This window comes from Macrotis lagotis, chromosome 7 (genome assembly GCF_037893015.1).
Source record: "Macrotis lagotis isolate mMagLag1 chromosome 7, bilby.v1.9.chrom.fasta, whole genome shotgun sequence".
Classification (NCBI taxonomy): domain Eukaryota; kingdom Metazoa; phylum Chordata; class Mammalia; order Peramelemorphia; family Peramelidae; genus Macrotis; species Macrotis lagotis.
In genome coordinates this window covers 161,676,670-161,701,826 of record NC_133664.1, presented here as the reverse complement: position 1 = coordinate 161,701,826, position 25,157 = coordinate 161,676,670, and the positions used below count along the sequence as shown (strand labels likewise).

Below are 25,157 nucleotides of genomic sequence, written 5' to 3'. Positions count from 1 at the left end.
TAGCTTATTTCTCTGGCTCTAATCTTAAAAAATGACATACTTTTGAACTGAACCTGAATTTTTAACATTTCCTCAATTACTTTCTTAAGTGTATAAAATCAACAACAACAAATCAAACCCAGATTTGAAGTATTTGTTAATTTCCGAAAGGTAAATATTTGGAGATGGTTCTAACTCATCCTTGCCTGTACTCCAGTGTTGCATTGTTATAAAAAAGGAGAAGAAAAAAAATCAAAATTTTAAAAAAAGAGCAATAAAATAAAGTGTTCACAAATTTTCTTGGTTCCGCATTTTTGGTAAGCAAGAAAATTCATGAAAAAGAAGATTTACTTTTCTATCATTTAACAATAACAATAACACAGAAACACAAAATGCATTTGTACTGTGCTTTAAGCAAAACATTGTTCAAAGGAAACTTTGGGGGATATGTATGCTTTCCACTTAAAATCTTTACAATGATAAAAGTTATAATATCTCTCTAGTTCCAGACCCTCATTCCCTTTTAATTTTCCTGTCTAAAAAAGTATGTAGCAGGAGTTTTTCAAAAGCTAATCAACTGACTAATAAAGAAGAAACTGTTGTTCTTTGGTTTGAAGTAAATAAGCTATGTTAAAGAATATATTTTTTCTTTCATAAAAAATTAAGCATTTAACCTTTCTTGTTTTACTAATTACCTTCTCCTGCTTTGTTCCACTTAAAATATGTTAAATAAATATATTATATACATATATATAAATTTGATTCCATTTAAAAAGGTATATTACTAAGATGCATTCAGAAATATGTCTACCACATTAAATGAGATAAAGTTGTGATGTGCAAGTCAATTCTTCAATTACCAAAAGTTGTGGAAGGAAAAGGTTGAATTGAATAAAAAGAATAGTATATGAATAAAGTTTACTAAAAAAAGGGATGTATCTTCTTGTTAAAGATGATATTATTAAAGGATGGAAGAGCTGTGTATGAAGCATACTATAATTAAAAGACTGGGTTTGTGTAACCTGAGGAAGAAAAAGAAAAACTATTCACCAAAACCTAGCAATTGGTTTACTGCTTTTGTTATCAATGTAAAGTTGCATGGCCCATTTGTTTAAATGGATTTAATGTTTAAATGGCTTGCAAAAATGAATGGGAAAATTGACAAAATATAACACATCAGGATTCATTTTAATAAATTAAGAGGAAAGGAGATTAAAGATTTGATATTCATCAAGATTAATAAAAAGATTAATAACAAATAGATAAATAGATAATAAATAAATAAAAAGATTAATAAGTAATTTAAAACTAAAATAGGTATTAGGCTATAAAGGGATAAAATGTGAAAAAAGTTTTTAATTACTTGAAGTATGGAAAATTAATTTGGAAAATTGAGATTAATATCCAGTCTATATAAGAGAATGTCCAATCGGGTGAGAATCTTCAAAATTTTTATTATTCTTGTTCAATCAGTGTGTAGATATTTATTCCTTCATTGTTTAGCACTTTCTTAAGTCATTTGTTCACTGATAATGTGCAAAGAGTGAAATGTAAAGAAGTGAATCAAAATGTAAGGAGATAATAATAATAAATTTTAATAGTTACAAGGAAAATTTAAGAACATTCTATGGATGTAAACTTAAGTGAGAGAATGAAAAACTCAGAGATAAATGGATCATACTGCCTCAGCGGATTCTTTGAGAAGTATTTTAGTTAGCTAGTGCCAAATAACAACAATAAAACATGTAATTTGAAAAGAATTAATAACCAATTTGAAATTTCTCTAAACATAGTTATCAAAGAAATAAATGTGAGATTATAAAGAAATCCAAGATCCGTCAATTGGAGAATGGCTAAACAAGTTTGGTACCTGAATACTATGGAATATTATTGTTCCACAAGAAACCATAAATGGTTAGACTTTAGAGAAGCATGGAATGAATTATGGGATCTGATGCTAAGTGAAAGGAGAAGAACCAAAAGAACAATATACACATTAACAACAGCATTGTGAGATGATCAACCTTGATGGAAGCAACTCCTCCCAGCAGTTCAGAGAACTATGACAACCATATTAGACCAGCTGTGGACAATGTTATCTCCATCCAGAAGAAGAAAAATTAGACAAAAACAAAAAAAAGAAAAAAGAAAACAAAACATCCCTTTAGAAGTTGATGAACACTTTTTAAAAATTATCTCTTATGTATCTCTTCCCTTAATCCTAATTCCTCCTTCAGAAAATGAATAATCTATAAACATGTTTATCAAAAATAGGCATGTACAATGTTAACTGACTGCCACTGAGGGGAGGGGAGTGTAGATGAAAATTTTGTAACTCAAAAATATACATATGCATATGTATGAATGTTAAAAAATGAAATGAATGAACTTTCTGGGGAAAATTATGACTCTAGACAAAATTTAGAGGGGTAGAACCCACAGAGAGAATGAGTGATACAATTTCCCATCCAAAACAACTTAGAAGTTCCACGGGAAAGGTCTGTTTCACTGGGACCAGTGGTTAGAAAAAGCTGCTGCAAGTGCAACCACAGCCACAGCTGCAGCCTCAGCAGCAGTGCAGCTGGCCAAGTGCTTAGATCCCCAGCGACACTTGGATCTGTGGCAGAGGGGGCAGTTTCCAGACTTCTTGGTCCAGGGGTCACTTGGAACAATTTGAAGGGGTGGTGAGAAAATTCTGCTGTACTAGTGTGAGTGTGGAGTGAACACCAGACTCCTGCACCTCCAGAGTGCAGCCCACAGACAGTAAGGGGGTTGGGGAAACTGCAAAGGTCTCTCTGTTCTCCCTGGGGCAGGACTCAGCTGTTTGCCCACACCCAAATCCAGGTTGCAGTTTGGGCTCCCCCACTACCATAGCTGGTCAGAGACCATCCTCACAGCTCTAGGGCACAGGGAAGGGCCTGTGGTCATTCACATACCAAAGCACAGGCAAGAGAGCAGTCAAAGCCTCTCATAAGACCTTGGAGGAATTAAGCACCCTGTGTCACAGGGTGTCACAAAAAACCTCGAAGCCTTGGAGGTGTGATAAATCAGTCATAGGTTGATAGGGGTACTGTGCTAACTCATCAACCTCACTTTCTCTTCTGGAATCACCTGGGTCCAGTGGCCAGATAATAGATCAGGACAACTGGAGATGCCGTGGATGCAAAGTAATTAGGGTTAAGTGACTTGCCCAAGGTCACACAGCTATTAAGTGTCCAAGGTTGCATTTGAACTCTCATCTTCCTGATTCTAACTTAGATATGGAGAAAAAGAGAGGTCTCTCTTTATACACACAAACACACATATTTCAAAAATATTATTTTAGAGTAATTTTGGATGGATATAAAACTAATTTCACATGGTCTGCATTCTTTTTTTAATTATAATTTTAAGTTAATTTCCTTGTAGAAAAAATGAAGAAACAGTACAATAAATCCAACAAATGAAAGCAGAAATAAAAAGCATAATATATATATATATATATATATTACAATTATGTTAAATGATTTTTAAAAGGCTATTCAATTTAGATAGCATGGTAAGGAGAACAGTTTTAATGCCTGGACTTTATTAAGTATTTTGCTATGGTTGGATATTGAAAATTTAAATTGATGGAAATGTACTAGAAAGTTTGTATTTATTTGCTTGGGGTTTTTTTTGGACTGGAGGTGGTTAGAATGTTACTAAGCAAGCTGAATCAAATGAAGCCAGGGACATGGGAATCTTCATAAAACATTATATATCTAATAATTAAATAATAGTATCAATAACTTAAAATATCAATAAATCATTCTCTCAAAACACAAAACTCTTTAATATTTAAAAAGAAATTTTTGTCCTTTGGGGAGGAAGGGGAAGAGAAGATAGGCTTAAGAAAGTAATGATAGTTCTACTTATTAACTTGCATAACACCTTGTTTGACTCCTATGATCCCTGAAAATGACTTATTTGTGTCATCTCTATATAACTATTTATAATCTATATCTATATAAATGTAATGATGATGAAAAAAACTGTTTTTAAATTTCGAAGTGGCCTTTTTAAATTCATCCTAAAGTTCTCAAGCTACTGCTAGGCTTTTTGAATCCTCGAGGAGACCCTTGATTGCTCTTATATCCAGGGGATATCTATTTTACAGAATGGTCTTCCAAGGCTGCCTTGAAATGGACTGCTAGTCTGGTGTCTAGGACTACTAAATACACATAAGTGTTTAAATGTTGACAACAATAGTAGAAAAATTTAGGTTCCAGATTATTAAAATCCATACAGCAAGCCCATTTTATTTCACAGGAAATAGTCTAAAACAAAATGAAAGAAAATACTGTAAATAGTAGCTACATTATTAATTTTTCCAGGAAATTACTTTGGCAGTAAAGTATATAACAGATTGTGATGCCAGACACTGGTGTTGGCAACACTGTTTAGGAGGTAACTATAATAGTTCATTGTAAAAGGTAATGTAGTCTTGAATTATCTTGGTGACAAGGGAAGAAAAAGGGACAGATGGATTGAAAGGAAGGCATCCAGGACACTGAAGGCCAAGTTGATGTCCTTTGAAAATTCTTTAAAGGACATAGGGCTTTTTAAAGTAGATTTAAAGAGGACATAATGAACATCTCTAAGTATTTGAATGGATATCATTTGTAAAAACTAGATTTATCCTACTTTGTTTCAAAATACAGAATCCAAAGCAATGGTAAGAAGAAATAACAGAGAGACCTAATTTCACATCCAATCTCAAATGCTTACTAGCTTTGTGACTATAGGCAAGTTACTTAGCCCCAAACGCCTCAAAGAAAGGAAGAAAAAGAAAGAAATATGAAAATCTGAAACTTGAGGTAAAGGGAAAATAATTCTACTTGACTTTATTATAGTTGAATATTCTACAGTATTGTGTATTGGATAAGGTATTGAATTTTTATTCAAAAAGAACCAAATCAAACCTTGCCATAGATACTTATTAGTTATGTGATTCTATGTAATCCAATTAAACTGAGTCTCAATTTCCTTATTTGTAAAAATAAAGATAATGCTAGCAGTTATCTACCTCATTGGATTATTTTGAAGACCAAATGAATCATAGGATCATAGATCAAGAAGTAACCTTATATATCATGTAGTCCAAACTCCCCATTTTGTAGATAAGAGATCTGAGGTTCATCAAGGTAGGCTGACAAGGCACTAAGTGACAGTATAAGATTTGAACTTATTTGTGGTGACATCATATTCCAAAGTGTGTTCTTTGAATGTAAAATATTCTTAATACTATAATATACTGACTATTATGCTTGGCCACTGGCAGACCAGGCAGAAACTGGACGATCTCTGTAGAAAAAAGTTTACATTTAAACAGGATTAGATGGTCACTAATGACTTAACCATGACATTGTCAGAACACTTATCTTTTCAATTATATCTGACTCTTTGTGATCAAATTTGGGGTTGGATTTTCATTCCTTCTTCAGCTCATTTAGTAGATGAAAATACTGAGGCAAAGAGGATTAAGCAATTTGCCCAGAATCATCCAGATACAAAGTGTCTGAGGTCAAATTTGAACTCAGGAAGATGAGTCTTCCTGACTCCAGGTCCAGCACTTTATCCACTGAGCCACCACAAAATAGAAAACTGCCAATTTGTTCTCTAATCAGAAATCAAATATCTCTTTAAAAATCAGGCAAATTCATTCTAACACAGAATTTTATAGCCAGAAGCAGTGATGTGCAGATAAATGTTTAATAATCAGATCTCTAGGACAAAGAAAGTACTCACAAGACACTATAAATGAAGTTTAATCTTCATTATTTTAGATTATCAACAAAAGAATGAATAAAACCCTGTTGTTTTGTAGCATTTTGAAATTTCTGAGGTGTAAGTGCTCCCACTTAAAATCTTGTCCAGAAGGAATTTTGAGATCATCTTATTGTCATTTTACAAAAAAAAGAAAATCAAGTCTGTAAAGTTAATTTGTTCAAGGTAATATAGCAAGTAATGTGAGTTCTTAGATAGGACCCACATTTTATGAATTATCATCCAATTATAAATCCTTTTATTCCATTCTACTTATTACCAATTTCAATTACCACAAATTGGGATGAACTGGCTTTTGGGATAAACAAATAAGTCTCCTGATATGATAAAAATTGCAGAAATCTGGGTAAGACTCAGAATAAGAACAACTTATCTTCATACATTCAAATCAAGCCTCCAATAATTGCTATCAGTGATATCTATCTGCCCCAGTTCATTGAGCTAGAGAAGGAAATGGCAAACTAATCCTCTATTTTTGCTATGAACCCCACCCCCACCAAAGAGCATTATGAAAAGTCAGAAATAACTAAACAACAAGGATTGATCCAAATTACAAGCTTGGAACTAAAATACAAAAATTTTACACCAGGAAATCAGTTTTAAAACTTTAAGGGATCTTAGAGACCATTTCACCCATTTCCTCTTATGAAGCAATGCAATTGATTAAAACAGTTCACAGAAATGGCAAAGGGAATAGGTAAAAAAATTACCTCATCAAAATCTGAAAAATCTACATTTGCTGAAGTTTTATTTTGAATAACCAAAAGGTCTATTAAAATCCAAGATGAGTTTTTTGGCTACATAAAATAGATTTGGAAATAAGAGCATGGCACAATCATTGCTTTTCACAATGAAGATTGCTTTCGTCAGGAAACTAGTGCCCACACGGTCCAAGATGTGCAAAGGATTCTCAAGATTTTACTCTTGGGAAATACCCACATTAAAGTTTCAAAATACAAATAAATACCCCCTTGTCTTTTTGTTGATTATTATTTATTCAGCAGATATTTTGGTATAGTGTGGAAAAAACTTTTTGGGTTTAGAACATTATGAGGAAATGATCTAAAGTATCTTTCAAAATCACATATACCATATAATCAAATATTATAGTCTTCATAACTAGGTTTAACACTGGCAAGTATAACCTAGAATAGATGTGTTTCTGCCACTATTGTAGTTTTTTTGTTTTTTTTTTTGGTAAGGAAATGGGGTTAAGTGGCTAGTCCAAGGCCACACAGCTAAGTAATTATTAAGTGACTGAGGCCAGATTTGAACTCAGGTACTCCTGACTCCAGGGCTGGTGCTCTATCCACTATGCCACCTAGCTGCCTCCACTATAATAGTTTTAAAACACATAATTAAGTGATCTCCAGAAATTTTCTGAAAAGTTTCTAATATAATGAGCTCCTCTTTTCAGCTGCCTATGATTCTACTTTTCCTCAAGGTTTTTCAAATTGATATTAATGGGATTGGGTAGAAGAAACAGGGGGAAGAATAGCAAGGGTAAAGGAGGTCAGCTCACCTTGTTCACAAGTTTTTTTTTGCCATCACCAAACACCATCCGAAGTTCTGATCTTTTCATATTATCCGTAAGTTCCATTGTACCAAGATCGTTTTAGGTTTGCATTTATACTCTTAGAAGTAGAGTCATTTAATCAGTTTACATATCTATTGCTACACCCTCTTCTGAGGTTATATAAACAGTCAGCAACAAATAGAGCTTTGGGTCAATTGAACTTTCAAAACTTTTTCCATTCTAATCCTTGCTCAGTTACTGTCCAAGCAAGTAGATTTATCAATATTATAACTTACACCACAAATGTGAACTTAAGAATTTGGGAATGACCTTTTAATACTCAGTCTTTGACTTCTGGGATCATTCCTAATTTCTGAATTCAGTAGTGTTAGTATCCAAAGGCTTTCCTTCTTACTTGGCAAAGCTCCAGGATCATGCTAAATTATGTGGGTTGAGCATGTTTCAGTGTCAGTATGCAATATTGTTACTGTTGTGTAAACAAGGCTTTCCTGTTCACTGTGAATAGGCTAAGAATATCAGTGTTTTCCAAATTACAAGGCTTCTGACAGTATTCTTATTGTAATCCAAGGTCTATAGCATTTTCAGGGCATGACCCAAGAAAATTCCTGTTTTCCTCCTCATTTTCTGTGGTTCATCTGGGAAGTCTGTATAATCACAACATGGGAAAGGAAAAGTCCTATAAGGGATATTGGAGATTGCCTGTGAAAGAAAAGTCATTGAAGGCTAATATCTACCCTATTTTAGGCAGTCTCTTTAATACACCATTATTTTCCATGAAGCGATCAAGGACCTTTAAGTGGGAGTCCAAAGTGATTGTTCAGTTGGACCTTATTTTCTGCTTTCATAACTTTCAATTTCCACTTTGCATTTTATGTCTTGGTCAGCTCCTATGTTCTTTTATTTATCCTTTTTTTTGGCAAGGAAATGGGATTAAGTGACTTGCCCAAGGCCACACAGCTAGTTAATTATTAAGTGTCTGAGGCCGGATTTGAACTCAGGTACTCCTGACTCCAGGACCGGTGCTCTATCCACTGCACCACCTAGTCTCCCCTCTTTTATATATTCTAATTTTAATCTGCTTCCTTTAAATCTGGCTACATGAAAGAGATTTTAAGATTGTGAGAACATGAGCTAGAATGAAAATGAGAGAAGGGTATGCTATTATGTTTGTACTGCTAATTACCCCCAAACAATGACAGGATAAATTTCCCTTATGCACAGCAAAAAGAACTGAATATTTGAGATATATATATATATATATATATATATATATATATATATACACATACATATATATGTATGTGTATTTAGATAGATGATAGGTAGGTAGTGAAAAAAGGTGAAGAAAAGCAATATTTTGTGGTCTAAAACCAATATGTATCAATAAAAATCATTAATCCAAAGAAATTTAATCTACCTTTTCTATTTTCAGAGCTAGGAGACTATGGGTTTGGAATACTGGATACATTATTGACTTGTTTTGTTGAACTGACATTTTTACTTTTCTAATTTTTTTAAGAGAATGCCTAGTTACATTGGGGAGAAGGCAAGGATTATTGATTAATGAAGCTAACATCTAAGTAAAACTACCAATTTAATTTATCATAAAAAAGATTTATTTTCATGAAGCCATAGAACAATAGAAGTCTAAGTTTAGAAACAACCAATTCAATTTATCCGAATTTTTTAAGATTATAGATTTGGTCTATTTTATGGTTAACTATTCCCTTTGTGGATTCTACTTTCTTAATAATACACAAAAAACTGATATCTTTCCCACTAACAGAACCTTCTGGTTCAGATTGGATCTACATCATTATGTCATGAAGATAACTTTAAATTTATATTTGGATTGAAAGCTGAAGATTTTATATATATATAATATTTATTTATATTATATATTTACATAAACATTTATATATATATATATATATATATATATATATATATGCTTTTTTTCTTTTGTCCTTTGTTCTAGAAGAAGGACACAATATCAGGTGATGGAATGACAAGTATATCAATAGGATTTGAGTGAAGCATTGCTGTGCTATATCACAAGTCTCACTCCTCCACACTATCTGGGTTCACTGTCTAGATGCTAATCAGAATAACTGGAGATGTCTCTAGATGTGAGGCAATCAGGGTTAAATGTCTTTGCCCAAGGTCATACAGCTAGTCCCAACTGTCTGAGGCTGGATTTGAACTCCAGTGCTCCTGACTCCAAGGTCAGATATATGCATATTATGAATATATTACATGAGTATATATATATATACACACATACATACATACACATATATGATAAATTATGATCAATAAGTTTAGTATAAATTAAATATAACATTTAAAAGTTTCCATTTTTTTGTATTAAAGCAAAGGCGCGATTTATTATGCTTCAATTTGAGACTGTCTCTATATATCACATGTGAAAGAGCTAAAAATTCACCAGTGAAGCTGTATTCCTGTGGATAGATTATCAGTTTGGTCAGATAGCTGATTCATTGATCTGATAAAATAATTAGGCTAATAAAATTTATTTAAATATATTTATGCTCTCAAACCATTGATTGAGATGGTAATATTTAAACTCTTCTGGACTAGGGGATTCTGACACCATCCTATGTTAATTGTAAACTCAGCTTCATAGCTATTAGAAGCATCTTTTTTTCATGTTTATTTTGACATTTTCATTATAGTTCTGGTATTTTATTTGAAGGGAACACTGAAGTGACATGTTTTCTCCCACTGGGAAAGTTGAACACTTGTCAGCATTCTCTGCTGTTCTGGGATATCAAGTTCTATATCTAAATGTTCCTTTTGTTGTATTTCTTAATCAAGTTTGAAAAAAATGGCAGAATTCCTCATTGAATACTTTGATAGATACATTATGTCACTGGCAATATGGAAAGCAAGAGTATATGAATATGAGCAATAGTATTATAAGTGGATTACAGGGTTTTACATTTTTGTATTTGAAAGTTCCCTCAAATCAGTATACTGCAAAATTTTAATCATGAATGACTTAAAAACAATCAAACATTGGGAAATTATAATGAATATATTTGGCATAAGAGAAGAGGTTAAGAAATGTAAGAGGCATGAAAAATTAATTTTCCTCTCTACAGAGAGATAGAGAATTATGTGCACATACATATATAACATATATGTTTAAACACACATAAAACATAGAATACATAATAAATTATGACAAATCAATTCTGTGCAAATTAAGTAACATACTTAAAACAAGGGAGAAATTTATTATGCCCTAACTTTGGGTATCTCAAGAGATCATATGTGAAAGTAATCAAAAGTTTGATTGGTCTTGTCACACAATGCATGGACAAAATTTCAACAATGAAAACTATATTTCTTAGGATATACTATGCAATTCAATTATCTAAATCATGGATTTAGATCACTCATCACATCCATCCAATCTAATTCTGTGAAACCCCAACTCTGTCATCCCATGATTACTCTGCATTAGATTCAGTATGACTAGTGGCCTTCTAAATCTTTTTGACACTGCATAAAACAATTGGACTTGACTCTCAGGGTTGGATAGGGGAGGAGGAGACTTCTCTTTACTCCCACAATATGACCTCCCTGTTTTGTTTTGTTTTTTTCATTTTAGAGTAGGGTGGGACAATATGGACAGTAAATTACCTTCATTTAAAACCTGCCTCTAACATTTGTTTGTAGGCTTTGGCAGATCACTTCAGTAATCTTGACCTCAGTTTCCTTAACTGTAGAATTCAAGATCTGAAGTACTGAAAAGCTTCTTTTTAATTCTCCTATAACCCCAGATCTATAATCTCTTTAACTATATCCTTTATTTTGGAAAGAAAAAGAAAACTTTTTTTTTTCTTATTGGAGTTAGAGATACTGAAGTCAGAAAATGATTTTTTTTTAAGTTTTTTTTTTACAAGGCAATGGGGTTAAGTGACTTGCCCAAGGCCACACAGCTAGGTAACTATTAAGTGTCTGAGGCCAGATTTGAACTCAGGTACTCCTGACTCCAGGACCAGTGCTCTATCCACTGTGCCACCTAGCTGTGCCTCAGAAAATGATTTTAAAGACACAACTTCTATTTGAAATATAAATTTTCCCACCTTTCCATTTAGCTGTATGGTTAGAGCTGAGGATCATCTCAACCAAGCTCTTCATTTTACAGATAAGTAATCTGAAGTCCAGAGGAGTGATTGATTTTGCCCAGATAAATTTTCCTGGTTAGAATTTTTTCTAGTGTAAAATTCAAGTTTCTGTTTTGTGAATCTGTATTTAAAAGTAAATCCCAAAAGTTTCCATAGGTAAGAACTAAGAATCTTTTTTTTCCTAATCTGTGTTTATTCTGGTCAAAATTATAATAAAATAGTTTTGTGTACAAGTGACTTGCACATTATACTGATTTATAAATATTTAATTGAACAGACTGAGGCCTAATTTTGCTAGCTAAAAAAGTCACTAATTTACTTTAAAGCTCCTTTATGTAACTATGGGGAATATTGTGTCATAGAGAGAAATGAATATTTGTAGAGCTTTTGGATAGCTGAACAATTATTTGTTAAATACTTGACTTTTCCTAGGTCATAAGAATTGAAAGATTAATAGCAAACACAAAATGCAAAATTCTTTTCAGCTGATTTTTTTCAGAATCCTAGACTATTTCATCATTTCTCAATGAAGCAAACATAGAAAATATATTTATAGAATATAACTCCTCCCTAATAATTTTGGGTAACAATTATGAGCAACTCAAGGAAAGTTATTATCAGTTCCACTCTTAGACTCACAGTTGAGCACATAAGAAATTTTGTTAGACACTGAAGCTTTTCCCCCAATCATGCTGATTATGAAAATTACTAATATAGTATCCTACATAATTTTGCTCATGATTAATATTCAAAAATGTATATGTCATTAGTTTTAACTAAAAATCTTTTAAACAGGAGTAACAAGCTTGGCAAAACACATCCTTTATATATATATATACATACATATATATATATACATACACAATACACATACACATACATATACATACACACAAGTACATGTGATCATGGTCATACAAACATAGAAATATATACACATATGTGCATGAGCATGCATACATTTGCAAATGTGTATGTGTGTGTGTGTGTGCATTTCTACATAGCATGCCAAAACTTATGCAGTTTCATCATTTCCCTATGGAGTAAAAGTGAAAAATACATTTTCACAATACGACTAATATATAGTAATTATGAATAGGTCAAAATTCTTAGTTTAATTTAAACTTTATAGCTTAAATTGTACTGACTTTTGGAATAAGCTATGTATAATTGTAAATACACAGACATGCACATAATAGAATCAATGTAATGGACAATATAGTAGTATATATATTTAATAGCTAAGTTGCTATTTTAAAATGATGAGGCTAGGGGCAGCTAGATGGTACAGTGGTTAGAGCACTGGCCTTGGCATCCCGAGGCCCTGAGTTCAAATGCAACCTCAGACACTTAATAATTACCTAGCTATGTGACTTGAGCAAGTCACTTAACTCTATTGGCTTACAAAAACAAAAAAAATGAGAATAATTACATGTCATATAGCATTATCAGATAATGTTTTGTAGTCTTATTAGGAACATAGTTCTTGAATTCTAAAGATGTCATGAAAAATTCCTTTACTCTTAAATTACACTTGATTTATATTCAACTTTTGAAGGATATATATGCATTAAAATGAGCTGCATCTATTGTACAAAATAAATAAACTGTAATATCTATGTTTATTAAGATGCAGATCAGCCATTTTTATTGGCTTCTTGTATTATAATTTGTTTCAGCATAATATTTAAGTTGAAAATATATTTATTTTATATAAACACACATATAACCATTCATGTACATATATATATATATATATATATATATATATATGTATATACCTTTGTGTGTGTATCATGAACTAGATGACCAGCTATATTACTTTACTATGTCTTATCAAAAGCCAGTCATCTTAGATTTTTTTTTAATCATTCATTTGATTTATTTTCACTTGAGCTTTGATCACTTTTAAAATGAGTGAATTAGGGATTAGGTTATGGAACTTTTTTACTATCAAATGGTACAATGTTTTTTAGGAGTTTAAAAAAATTATCTTAGACTATGACTCCTCTCAGGATAGGAAATCTAATTCTGAGAAGTCAATCCCAGGAAAAGGTTTAAATTCTGCCAACTTCCCTCTACCTTCACCACACCACACCCCCATCTGTGAGATGACTGATATTACTGATCTCAAAGGAATATTATCCAGCTAAATTGATGAATAATGGATGCAGTTCCTTTAATAATTAGAGAAAGACATCTCTGGAAAGAAGTGAGAAAGAAAATCTGAAAATAGAACCCTGTTCTTATGGCACTTAGTAATTTTCAATGATATTAATAAGGTGGAAGGCTTTTACCTTGAATTATTTCTTAAAAACAAATTCATCATTTTCATGCAATTTGTTTATAAACAACAAAACAAAAGGTAAAAACTCCAAAACTCCAGAGAAAAGGAAACTAAATAAAACCTAGTAATTTTATCTCAAGGGAAATCTCTAGCTGTTGGTAGGATCCCAAATGCAGCATGATTAGAAAATTCTGCTTTCAAAATGGAAAGCATAAACACACATATAGTTAAAAATGTGCTTGTTCATATGCCTATGCACAATATGAATTATATAATATAGCTTAAGTGAGAAGAAGAGATGAAAACTGAGCAAAATAAAGCTACAGTTAGAATTGGGTGAAACAAAGGAAAGAGATATTGGAGGAAACAATCATATACCCAATCCCAGGGATAAAATAATGATTTAATGCATCTTTTCACTTCTTCAATAACATGAATTTAAACTGACTTATTTTTCTATTATGTTTGAGTAGAAATTTTTGTCTCAATCAAATTTTAAAGATTAAAACTTAAATGTTTGTTGAGTTGAATCTACAAATTAACTGCAATTTCAAAACATTACTCAGCTATGCTAAGAAATGCATTTACTGGTAGAAAACAAATTAAAATTCTATTCATTATCTTATTATTATAATTATCTTTATTTGGCATTCAATGGAATGAAAGCTCATAATAATATTTTAAAATAAAAATATTTCCTCTATGGGTGCACATAATAATGTCAAATGAAATAATGTTTCCTACAATTGTCATCTGCTATGAAATACCCAATCTATGACTCTTCAAGATAATCTACCCCTTTCTCCTTCCCCAACTAAGCTTAACCTATAATATCATATTCTTCAGTCATATAGTTTTATAATTGGTCACATACCTGTTTGATGGAAGAATTGCTCTAAATATGCTTTCCAGCAGAATAAGGAGAATTGGAGAAGTGCCAGGTAAGTAAGTTTTGCATTCACTGATAAATTGGGTTACCATAGCAATTCCATAGTCACTAAGTTTCTTAGCAACCTAAGACTCCATAGGCTGCCCGGTAGTTATAAGTGCACAGATCTTTCATCACTTATAACCAAGAACTTCTGAAACATCCTGGTACTGAACTTCTCATAATGTCAATTATATATATTTTTGTTAAATTGGGGAACATACTGGATCAAACAGTATGAAAAGTAGATGCACAAAGAAATAAGAAAAAATAGCAAAGAGTAAATATTCCAAAAGATAATTCTCCCTTTTAGAAATAAAAGAAAAATAAAGAATTGTTGATGTAAAATGCCATTTGTAGGGTTTTCCTTAAAGTAAGACCTCTTATATGCTAAATTCATAGTTAGACATTTTATAATGTTTTAGTACCTGAAGTTAGAGTGACTTTTCAACCTGCATAAAGTAAAATTGATACCTATTGCTATGGAAAGCTGTAAATATCAAAGGGAAAATTCTACTTAAATGTATATTTTAAAAGGACTGGTGAATAGGTTTGCATAATATTGGTCAGCTGTATCATCTTTAAGAATTTTATTTTGTGAGAGTCACAGTGCAGTCCAAAATAAACACATTTTGTCAACAACAGTCAACAACAGTCAATAACAGATGAGTAAGTACTTGTGGTCTTTGTCCTGACATGCTTATTATTTCAAAGTGCTTCATTATTTTTCACAATCCCAATTGTATCAGGTAAAAATGTGGCAAAAGGAACCTCAAATTTGCAGAGGGGAAGCAAGTTGCATTGTGGGGTAGTAACTAGAAATTGACCCCAAATTCAGGAAGAAATCATAAGAACACCTAATAATCTAGCATTGGTTTTGTAGTATCCCTTCCATCTGCTCCACCGTCACAAGCATGCCAGAGTGCTGCGGGAAAGATCTCACCTCATGTTTAGACACTCATTGTCATCAACAACTTAAGATAATTTTCCTCTTTTTTCTTTTTTTAAGGTATTAAGATAATTTTATAATAAAATAAAGATACACTTAAACTCTAGAATGTCCCTGGACAAGATGTCAAAATAGAGCTCCACTCTAACAGGGCTGAGAAGAAAATATAATATCACAGTCTGCCAAAAGAATGTGAAACAGTACACTGTTGAATAGCATTTGTAGCCATTATTGTTTGTTCATTAATTCAGAGCTAGAAGACACATTAGAGGTCATCACAAAAAAAAAAGTTCCTTGTTTTACAGATAAGGACTAACTTGGGAGGAATCAAGGAATCTTTCAACCATCACTATTTCCATTATGGAAGGAAGGAAGGAAGGAAGGAAGGAAGGAAGGAAGGAAGGAAGGAAGGAAGGAAGGAAGGAAGGAAAGGAAGAAAGAAAGAAAGAAAGGAAGAAAGAAAGAAAGAAAGAAAGAGAAACAAACAAACATTCTCTCCATTTTTAAAGCTAATCATGAAAACTTTTTTAAGGATCACACACAAATCGACTCTTTTAATGGTCACATCAATTATTATTTTTTTCTGCTCCTACTGCTAGAACAAATCCTTGTTTGCCCAAGTCAAAACCTTGCAACAACTTTGGGACCAAATATATTCCCTTCAATGAATCATCAATTAATCCAGGTCCTGAGGGTAAAAGAATGAGAGCAAAAGGAAACACCATATATTAACATAATCTCTAAATTAGAAACACTATAAAAATGTCTGCATAAGGAAATTCTATGAGCTCCATATTTCCTTTATTACCATTTGATAAAGATATCATGTAAGAAAATGAGAGCTTATTTATTTTCATTATGAAGAAAAATCAGGAGGGTGGACTTACTTTGTGCATTTATGTTCACTGTTTTCTGTATACATTGATGGATACATACTGGGAGCCTAATAAATGTCTATAGACTGAAACATTCCTACTTATCATACATTAAATAGAAATTTAGTTTTATACTATATATATATATATATATATATATATATATATAGCATCAATTAAGTGAAAGTTATTGTGCTAGTTTCTGAAGATAAAAGTTTGTTGTTTTTTAATTACATAGATTCTATCCTCAAAATAATTTAATAATCCTATGGGAAGATAAGACATCTTCATAAATAATACAAGTTAGAGTGGAAAAAGTATATAGTAAAGAAGAAACAGCAGGGCATAAGGGAGATGAAAAAGAATTGTTTCTGTGACAAATGACATTCCTTTTTACATCAGTTATAGGTGACCTATACAAACCCAAACTCTGTGCTGCAAACCTCAAATGTCAAAAAATAATTATCAATTAATCTAAAGTTGATTTATTGCTTAGAAAGAAGTATGTATCTTATATTTCAGATACTTGTGTGTATTATACCTCCTGTTCCTCCCAATTCAATAAATATTAATGTTAGGTGATGGTAACAGAGAGATAGATATGATATCCCACTTCTCAAAAAGATTCTATCATTTGAAAGTTTAAGCTAAATGCTTTACTTTTTCATGGTTTTATAATCATGTGTTAGAATTTGCTAGGTAAACAGGTTTTTGAAAAGAGTGGTAGTCAAACTGATGGTTAGTCATTATATCTGAATGCAAAGCCTTCCACTCTTTTTTACCAAGCAATTCCAAAACCAAATGTCCAGGTTAATCCTGCTGGAACCCACCCACTCATCAAATGCCTAATTTGTTCCTACTTTTTTAGTAGAGACAATAATATCTGCAGCCAAAAACAAAAACTATATAAAAACAAAACAATGTATTTCTAGACATCAAAAAAACCCTATAATTTTTATTATAGCAACCTCAAGATTTGAATCCTTAAGTCATTAGGAACAAAATCCTTAGAGAGATCTACAGAATACATATATTTACCGTGAGTAGTCCAGAAGCAAGGTCACCAATGTAAACCAGCCATTGAAGCTGTGATTGAAAAACTACATGGCTAACGCTGCAGCTCTAATTTTTTTGACCTGTGTCCATAGCCAAAGTCTGCTGTTTATCAGTTGGCCCCACCTTCACATAACTGAGAATGGTTGCTGAATTTGAGTAACACTCAGACTAGGCTGTCAGATGCCCAGGCCAATTTAATCTCTCAAACCAGTGTTTGCCAAACTCTTCATCACAGTTCTTTCCTTTTAAAAACAATTACTCTGTGACTTTTAAAAGAACACAGCAGTGTCTTCTCTCTTCAGGGATTTCACTACTTGTTCCTTCATAGTAATTCCCTGATCTCTTTTCATCCTGTGTCCTAGCTTATAACTTTCCCCATCTCTCTTAGGAACCATGCAATAACACATCTATTGCCCTTTTTTGGGGGGGGGGATTGCACCAGGTAAGACACTTCAGTCTTTCCAATGTATAGGAAACTAAAGAGGTAAGTTAAAGTTAGAGGGTCCTAGACCTTCAACACTTTGAAAGGAATTTGATACATCTTACTACATTAAACACCAAGATATGGCTACAAAAAATTGCTTCTATTAATTTATTTGGAGTTCTGCACCTAGATAGCTGCATACACTAATGATGAGACTTCATCCTACAAAATATATCTATGGAAACCTGTTTTTTTCCACATGAAGGAAAACTGCCTTGAAATAACATGAATTGTAGCTTTCCTCTTTATTGCAAGTCATGTTTCCTCCTTGGGCTTCTGTTTCCTAGTGTATAAAATGAGAACATTGGATAAAAATTAACTTTAAACCTTCTAGGTCTAAAATTCTAGGCTTCTAAGATTTCCATCCCCAGTTATTTAAATATATAGATAGTTATTCTTACCTAGTGGAAGAGTGAGAGCTTCATTTTTCAGGCAGGCTCATCTCATTATTTCATGCTGATCTCCTAACTTTATTCCTCAGTAAGCAAGGTTCTGTCATTAGTGTTTTACCTAGCTATCAATGAATGTTTCTTTGCCCATGCCTTCTGTCTCTTCTAATTCCAATGTAATTTAACCATCTTTAGTTTTAAGTCGTCTTACTATTTGCTATGCTCAATTCTTTCCCAGGTCTGTTCTGAACACATTTTTTGTCTCCATTTCTTTTTTTTTTACTTACCTGTCATTACATTTTCTCTTGAAAGAGAATTCTAATATATGTAACTCTAATAGATGCATGTATGTATGTATATATATATATATATATATATATATATATGTGTGTGTGTGTGTGTGTGTGTGTGTGTGTGCGTATAACAGTCAAAAAATGAAATATCTATCTATGGGTAATTTCACTTCTTTCTCATTCCCATATTCTCTCCCATATTTTTGGATATCTAATCCATACAAAGCTTCATTTAGTTTCCTTTTTTAATCATTAAAAAGAACAATCACATTCCTTTGCAATATCATGAAACAAATCATTCCATTTTAATGCATCTACATTAGAAAGTTCTTCTTTTACCCTTCCCCCAAATATGTTCCCTCATAAATTCCCTGTTTTCTCTCCTTTGTATATAGAGCAGGAATAATCCCTTTTCCATATGCCAGCCCATCAGAGGCAATATGACATTGTGGAATGAGAGATAACCTGGGAATTGGGATAACTGATATCAGGAGACATCTAATTCCAAGTTCTGTCTCTAATTAATGCTATCTTGGAACAAGGCATTTTTAAATTGCTAAGCCTCAGGTTCCTTTTCCATAAATGCAGACATTGGACAAGATTAAATAACTGGGAAATGTAATCATGACTATCAAAAGTCATTTCATTTTTGTTCTAAATATTGTTTTTGTTGTATTGATATATTTTCATGAGGAAACTCTCCATCTTTGTAACAGTTAAGAGTTATTGTATAGGGGACTTTTACATTGTTTAAAAGGTTGGTTCCCTAAGATTTCTCCTAAGTCTGAGTCTATTAATAGCATTAAAACCAGATATTATACTTTTTAAAACATAAACATCATTACATTTATTAAAAAGCTCCTCCTAGTATTCCCATGTGTCATCACATCAAATTTCCTAGCAATATGAGGATATAAATATTTCCCTTTATTTCTGAACTGAATAATAGCAGTAGTTTTGAAATCTTTATCTTTAATGACATGGGCTGTTTCTTCCCTTTATCTCAATTAAAAATAATTTCTTTAGCCCCCCCCCCCCAAACTATCAATGTTCCTTGAAATAATTTCTAACCTTACCAGAAGCAGTAGACAACTTGAAGCCTGGAGTCTGCTCCTATCCTCAATAATTTATTCTGAGAGCCAGGACTAGAACTCTTGACTGTTTTTTGTTGCTCTTCTGAATCAGCTAATAAGGAGGTAATGAGTCTTTTCTTGTTAAAGCTCTCCCCTTTCCAAATAAATCACAACTAAACCTCTTGAACTAGGGACTTCCTGCTAATCTGTCCAAAAAAAACCTAGCTTTAAAGGTGCTTAAGCAAGGCAAATTGATCATGGTGGCAAGACATAGTATATTGGCAATGTGTATGGAGTGAGTCCAAAGAGCATGTGTTCAAAAGGAACAAAAATATTATAGGCATTAAATTTTATGAATTCTGATTAATTTAAAAATAAGTAGCTTGATGTTTTCAATCATCTTAAAAGATTTAAAAATCTACACATTAGCAATTTGTTTGTGTGTGTGTATGTGTGTGTGTGTGTGTGTGTGTGTGTAAAAAGGCTGTGAAAGTATCTTTAATGGATGCAACAAGGTTTAACAGATAAGATCCTAAACTAAGAAAGATGAATTCATATCTTGTCTCTGCTACTTTATAGAGGTACTGCACCTTGGTATTATGTTGAAGATATCAGAATGTTACAACCTATTAGATTACATAATATTGTGCTGGGTTTATTATATTTTCCAGTTAAGAGATATTTAGATTAACTGAAATAACCAATGTTGGCTCCGTAGAACAAATGATGAAACATGCTTTCCTCTGTCCTTTAAGGAAAGAAACTATAGGTGTTATTTGTTGGCAAAAGAAGCATTTTGCTCCAGAAATATTATGGGTGCCTCTGAATAATACAATAGCTGAAACAATCTATTCAAAATAAAGTTAAAGGAATATTATTTCATTGTAAAAGACAAATATGAAGAAGTTATAGAAATGTGTGAACTAATACTGAGGAAAATTTACAAGTTAAGCAAAATGATGTTAATATATATGATACTGAAAGGCACCAGAAAGTTGATAAATGCTAAAAACAATCTCAACTTCTACAGAAAGGTGGGAGATTACAATTATAATGTGATAACATACATTGTTATACTTGACCAATTATTGATTTGTTTTGCTTGACTATACTTCATTTTTATGATGGTCCTGTGAGGTAGGAAGAAGTCATTGGGAATTAACAGCAAAATGCAAAACTTCGATAATACATTTTAAAGTAATTTATCAGCTAGTTTAGCTTCACTATTTTTTTAGGGTTTTCTTTTTGCAAGGCAAATGGGGTTAAGTGGCTTGCCCAAGGCCACACAGCTAGGTAATTATTAAGTGTCTGAGACTGGATTTGAATTTAGGTACTTCTGACTCCAGGGCCGGTGCTCTATCCACTGCACCACCTAGCTGCCCCCCACTATTTTTTTTACAAGAGAAAGTGAAAGAGGAAATTATAAATTATCTGAATGCAGAAGAAAAAAAAAGAAAACTTTTCACTGGCTATGCAAGCACCACCTATGTGACATCTTGTGAATTTAATCATATTAACTCTTCTCTGTTCAATTATTTTCAATTACTTTCTATTATCTGAATATTTTGTTTAAGCTTATTTCACACTACACCTCTTCATAATTTCAAGCAGTAGCTATAGAGAACCCTTTAGTGATCCCCATGTACATTGTAATTGCTACTTCTATGGTTTTATTCCTTTATTCACATTAGCATAGCAAAAATCTAGTTGATACACAAATAATTATAATAAACTGCAAACCAATGATATGTCATAGCTTTAATTTATATATGTATATATACACATATAACATATAACCATACATATACCCACAAAACATATATATATATATATATATATATATATATATATATATATAAAACATATAAACATATGTATTATAAAAATGAGCATTGGGAAATGTTCCCTTGTCAAAAGTGTTTACCACTCTTATGGCAGATGATTTCTGCAGAGTTCAATGGAAGAAAATAAGTTCTGATATGATGCAGTCATGTAGATCTCCTTGTTTCAAACATATTTATTTCAGCAAGTAACCAGAATACTACAATGGTCTCCATAGATATTCAAAACAGATTAGATTTGCAACCTACTTAGGAACAAAGAAACAAATGGTGCAAGATTGCACATTGTCTTTATTATGAAATACTGTCTTGGTCAACCAAGCTCACCTCCTATGAATTAAGCTTGACTCCTTACTCCCATTGCTTATATCCAATCTTATGCCAACTTCATTTGATTCTGCTACTACATCTCTTGTTTTTTTTTTTTCCACTTCTCTCCTTTGACACTGTTATCCTTCTGATCCAGGTGCTCATCATCCAGCACCAGGTCTCACGCTTCTGTGGTTCATTGTTTAGGTTTTAATGGTCTAGAATGAGTGTAACTAGCATGTGTTTTTTTGGTTCTTTTCAAAAATAATTAAGGATCTTTGCCTCCCAGATTGTTAATTTTGTGATGGTAATTTATTCAAACTTTGTCTCAGTTCTTTGTCAGGCTTGCTAATTGAATGGGCTTGCCACAGATAAACTGAGACCTAGAAAGACTTTAATTTAGAAAACCCAAGATCACCCACTACATTTTATGCTATTGCTAGTCATCTTAACTTTTTTTCACTTCTGGATTTTGATGACTCTGGAGGTGAGAATAAGATGATTTTTTTGAAGCTCTGTCTCACTTCAATTAAATTCACACGCAAGTGTCATTGGTCCTCTTTAAGAAAAATAAAACAATAACAACTTTATTACCTTACTGGTGGTTTTCCCTACTCCAAGCTTATCCCAATTTTAGTCAGTTCATCACAAAGTTTGATTATCTTTGAGTATAGAACAATTATTATATGAAATCCTCTATTTGAACTCCCCTTTTAGCTTTTAAGTCATCATTATTTAGTGCTTTTCTATTTTTTCTAATCTTCTTACACATTCCCCTCCACAACCTCTATGATCCAGTAGTACTTGCTTTCTTGCTCTACCTCACACAAATCATTCTGTCTTGCATCTTTTTCATGCTTGAAATACTCTTCCTCTTTATCTAATCCTTCTGGCTTCCATGATTTTCATCAAAGTTTAGTTAAAATTCCACCTTTAGCAAGATATCTTTCCAAGTTTTCTTTTTTAACTACTTAGTGCCTTCCATCAGTGATCATTACCAATTTTTACATTATATATCTTGCCTGTACAGTCTCTCCCTTATTTTCCACCATTAGAATGTGAGCTCTTAAAGATCACAGATTATTTTATTGCTTTTTTTTCTGTGTTCTCAGATATTATCACAGGGTTAATTAATCAAGTGATTAATAAATGCTTGCTGATTGACTAAGTTGCATACAAATAGAATCCACTGAATTCGTTTATCAGGTTGTATAATTTTTGAAGGAAATGGAGAATGAACCTGCCTTGAAAGAAAGAGGAATGGGCTATCTTGTCCTTGGAAAATTGTGATACATTTTTTAAGAATCAGCTGCATCCCAACCCCACCAATCAGTTTTTTAATAGCAATATTCACAAAAGATCTTAAACACAATTCATTATATTTACATGAAAAATATTAATAAACTCATGTTCCAAGATATTGAATCATGTTCTCAAGGGTTTGGGCCTAACCAGTTTTATACTTTCATTTATTACAACCATTGCCAGCATCTAGTCATTGTCAGTTTGTATTACTGCAGAATAGATATCCTTAAAAGAAAATATCTGCTTTGATGAGGAGAAAGAAAATATGTAGTGCTCACAGTACTTCATTTTTGCATTTTAACTTAAATATACCTAATATATTTTGAATATTAAGAATAAAAATAAAAGTAAATACTTATGAGATCACCTTTAAATCATAAAATCTATTACTTCTAAATACATATCTTTTCTATACTTTGAATATACTATACTAATAGATTAGGGCTTGTTTTCTAAGGACTGCCTAAGATAAAAATATAAAAGGGTCACATCACTAGCAGATTAGTAATCATGTTATGATCCTTTTTTTTGGTCATAGAATCCTAAGAAAACAAGAAGAATGAATAAGCAATAATTTTTACTCTCCTGTTTATGATTCGGAACTGATGGTGGCAAAGGGAAGGGAAAAAAGTGCCCTGAGGTTGGGGGAATAAGAATTACTATGTTTAGTATATCAACAAACATCAATTTGGTAGTTGGTTCTCTATGAAATCTTTGCTCAAAGACTAATAAAATTGTTTGGTAAAATGTAACTAAGATTCCTAAAGATATAAATGGAGTATGGTTTATAACTTGCATTGTTAGGTTTTGTTCAAATCATTGAGATCATAGATCCATTTGGGAATTTGGTATTTTTGTCAAACTGGTGCCATATGGGGGTGGGAACAAAAATACTACAATCATTGGATGGGAGAACTTCATGGTTTTTCTAAAATCATCTTTCAATGTTAAGATTCTATGGTTATACGGGGCGGCCAGGTGGCGCAGTGAATAGAGCACCAGCTCTGGGGTCAGGAATACCTGAGTTCAAATCTGGCCTCAGACACTTAATAATTACTTAGCTGTGTGGCCTTGGGCAAGCCACTTAACCCTATTGCCTTGCACAAAAAAAGATTCTATGTTCATAATTAACTGAATAAATATAATCAGGGTGAAGTTACTCAAGACTCAACTTATCTAAATAATCAGTTATTAGTATTCTTCTCTCTTGTCAGAATTTTGCAAACTCTTGCTTGGGCAAAAAGTCTAAAAAAGAAACAGGTATCAGGGATTTCTTAATACACACACACACACACACATATATCTGAATTAAGACATGGATCAGTATAAATTGTGTGTGTATATAAATTCAACTTACTTTTCTTTTTAGAAAATTGATTTTGATAATGACCCTATGACAGAAATTTGCAAAATTATTTAAAAATAAATACTAAATCTAAATAACTAAAACAGAGATGTAGGCAAATACATTTTATAAAAATATTATTAATTTTCCCAAATAGAAACTGAGGTCATGATTAGTAGAAAGTTTAGAAAGTTTAAAGTAACTTACTCTGAAAATTTAAATTTTCTACACTGACTTAACTGGGTGTTGCAGTTATTTGAAATTTTGAAGGTCATAGCTTATAAGGTCAGGAAAACATTAAAAATCCAAGATGAAAGAAGCAAGAAAAGGAATCTGATCATTACTAATATATCCTAGTATTGTATGATCATTCCAGAATCTTACATCTACCTAGAAGGTTGAAAAGAGTTTCAAAACAGTGATGGAAAGAAAAGATGGCTCATATGTTATTGTAAACAATCATTTAAAATTTCATTATATATGATCATGCAATTTTAAATGTCCACATAAAAATACATCTCTACACTCCATCACTGTGTGTT

General features: G+C 32.2%; 1 protein-coding gene across 3 annotated transcripts in view; it reads right to left on the bottom strand.

Moving 5' to 3' along the window:
• The window catches only part of CD36 (CD36 molecule (CD36 blood group)), a 120,791-nt gene that overhangs the window by 68,373 nt on the left and 27,261 nt on the right, over positions 1-25,157 (bottom strand). Inside the window, exon 1 of one of the 3 annotated variants that reach the window (XM_074194028.1) lies at positions 17,559-17,702. The exons of 1 other annotated variant lie outside the window; for it this stretch is intronic. The gene's annotated coding sequence lies outside the window, so the exon portion shown is untranslated. Of the gene's footprint in view, positions 1-7,309; positions 7,597-17,558; positions 17,703-25,157 lie in introns of those variants that run through there. One more of the 3 variants, XM_074194031.1, reaches the window with a different exon arrangement.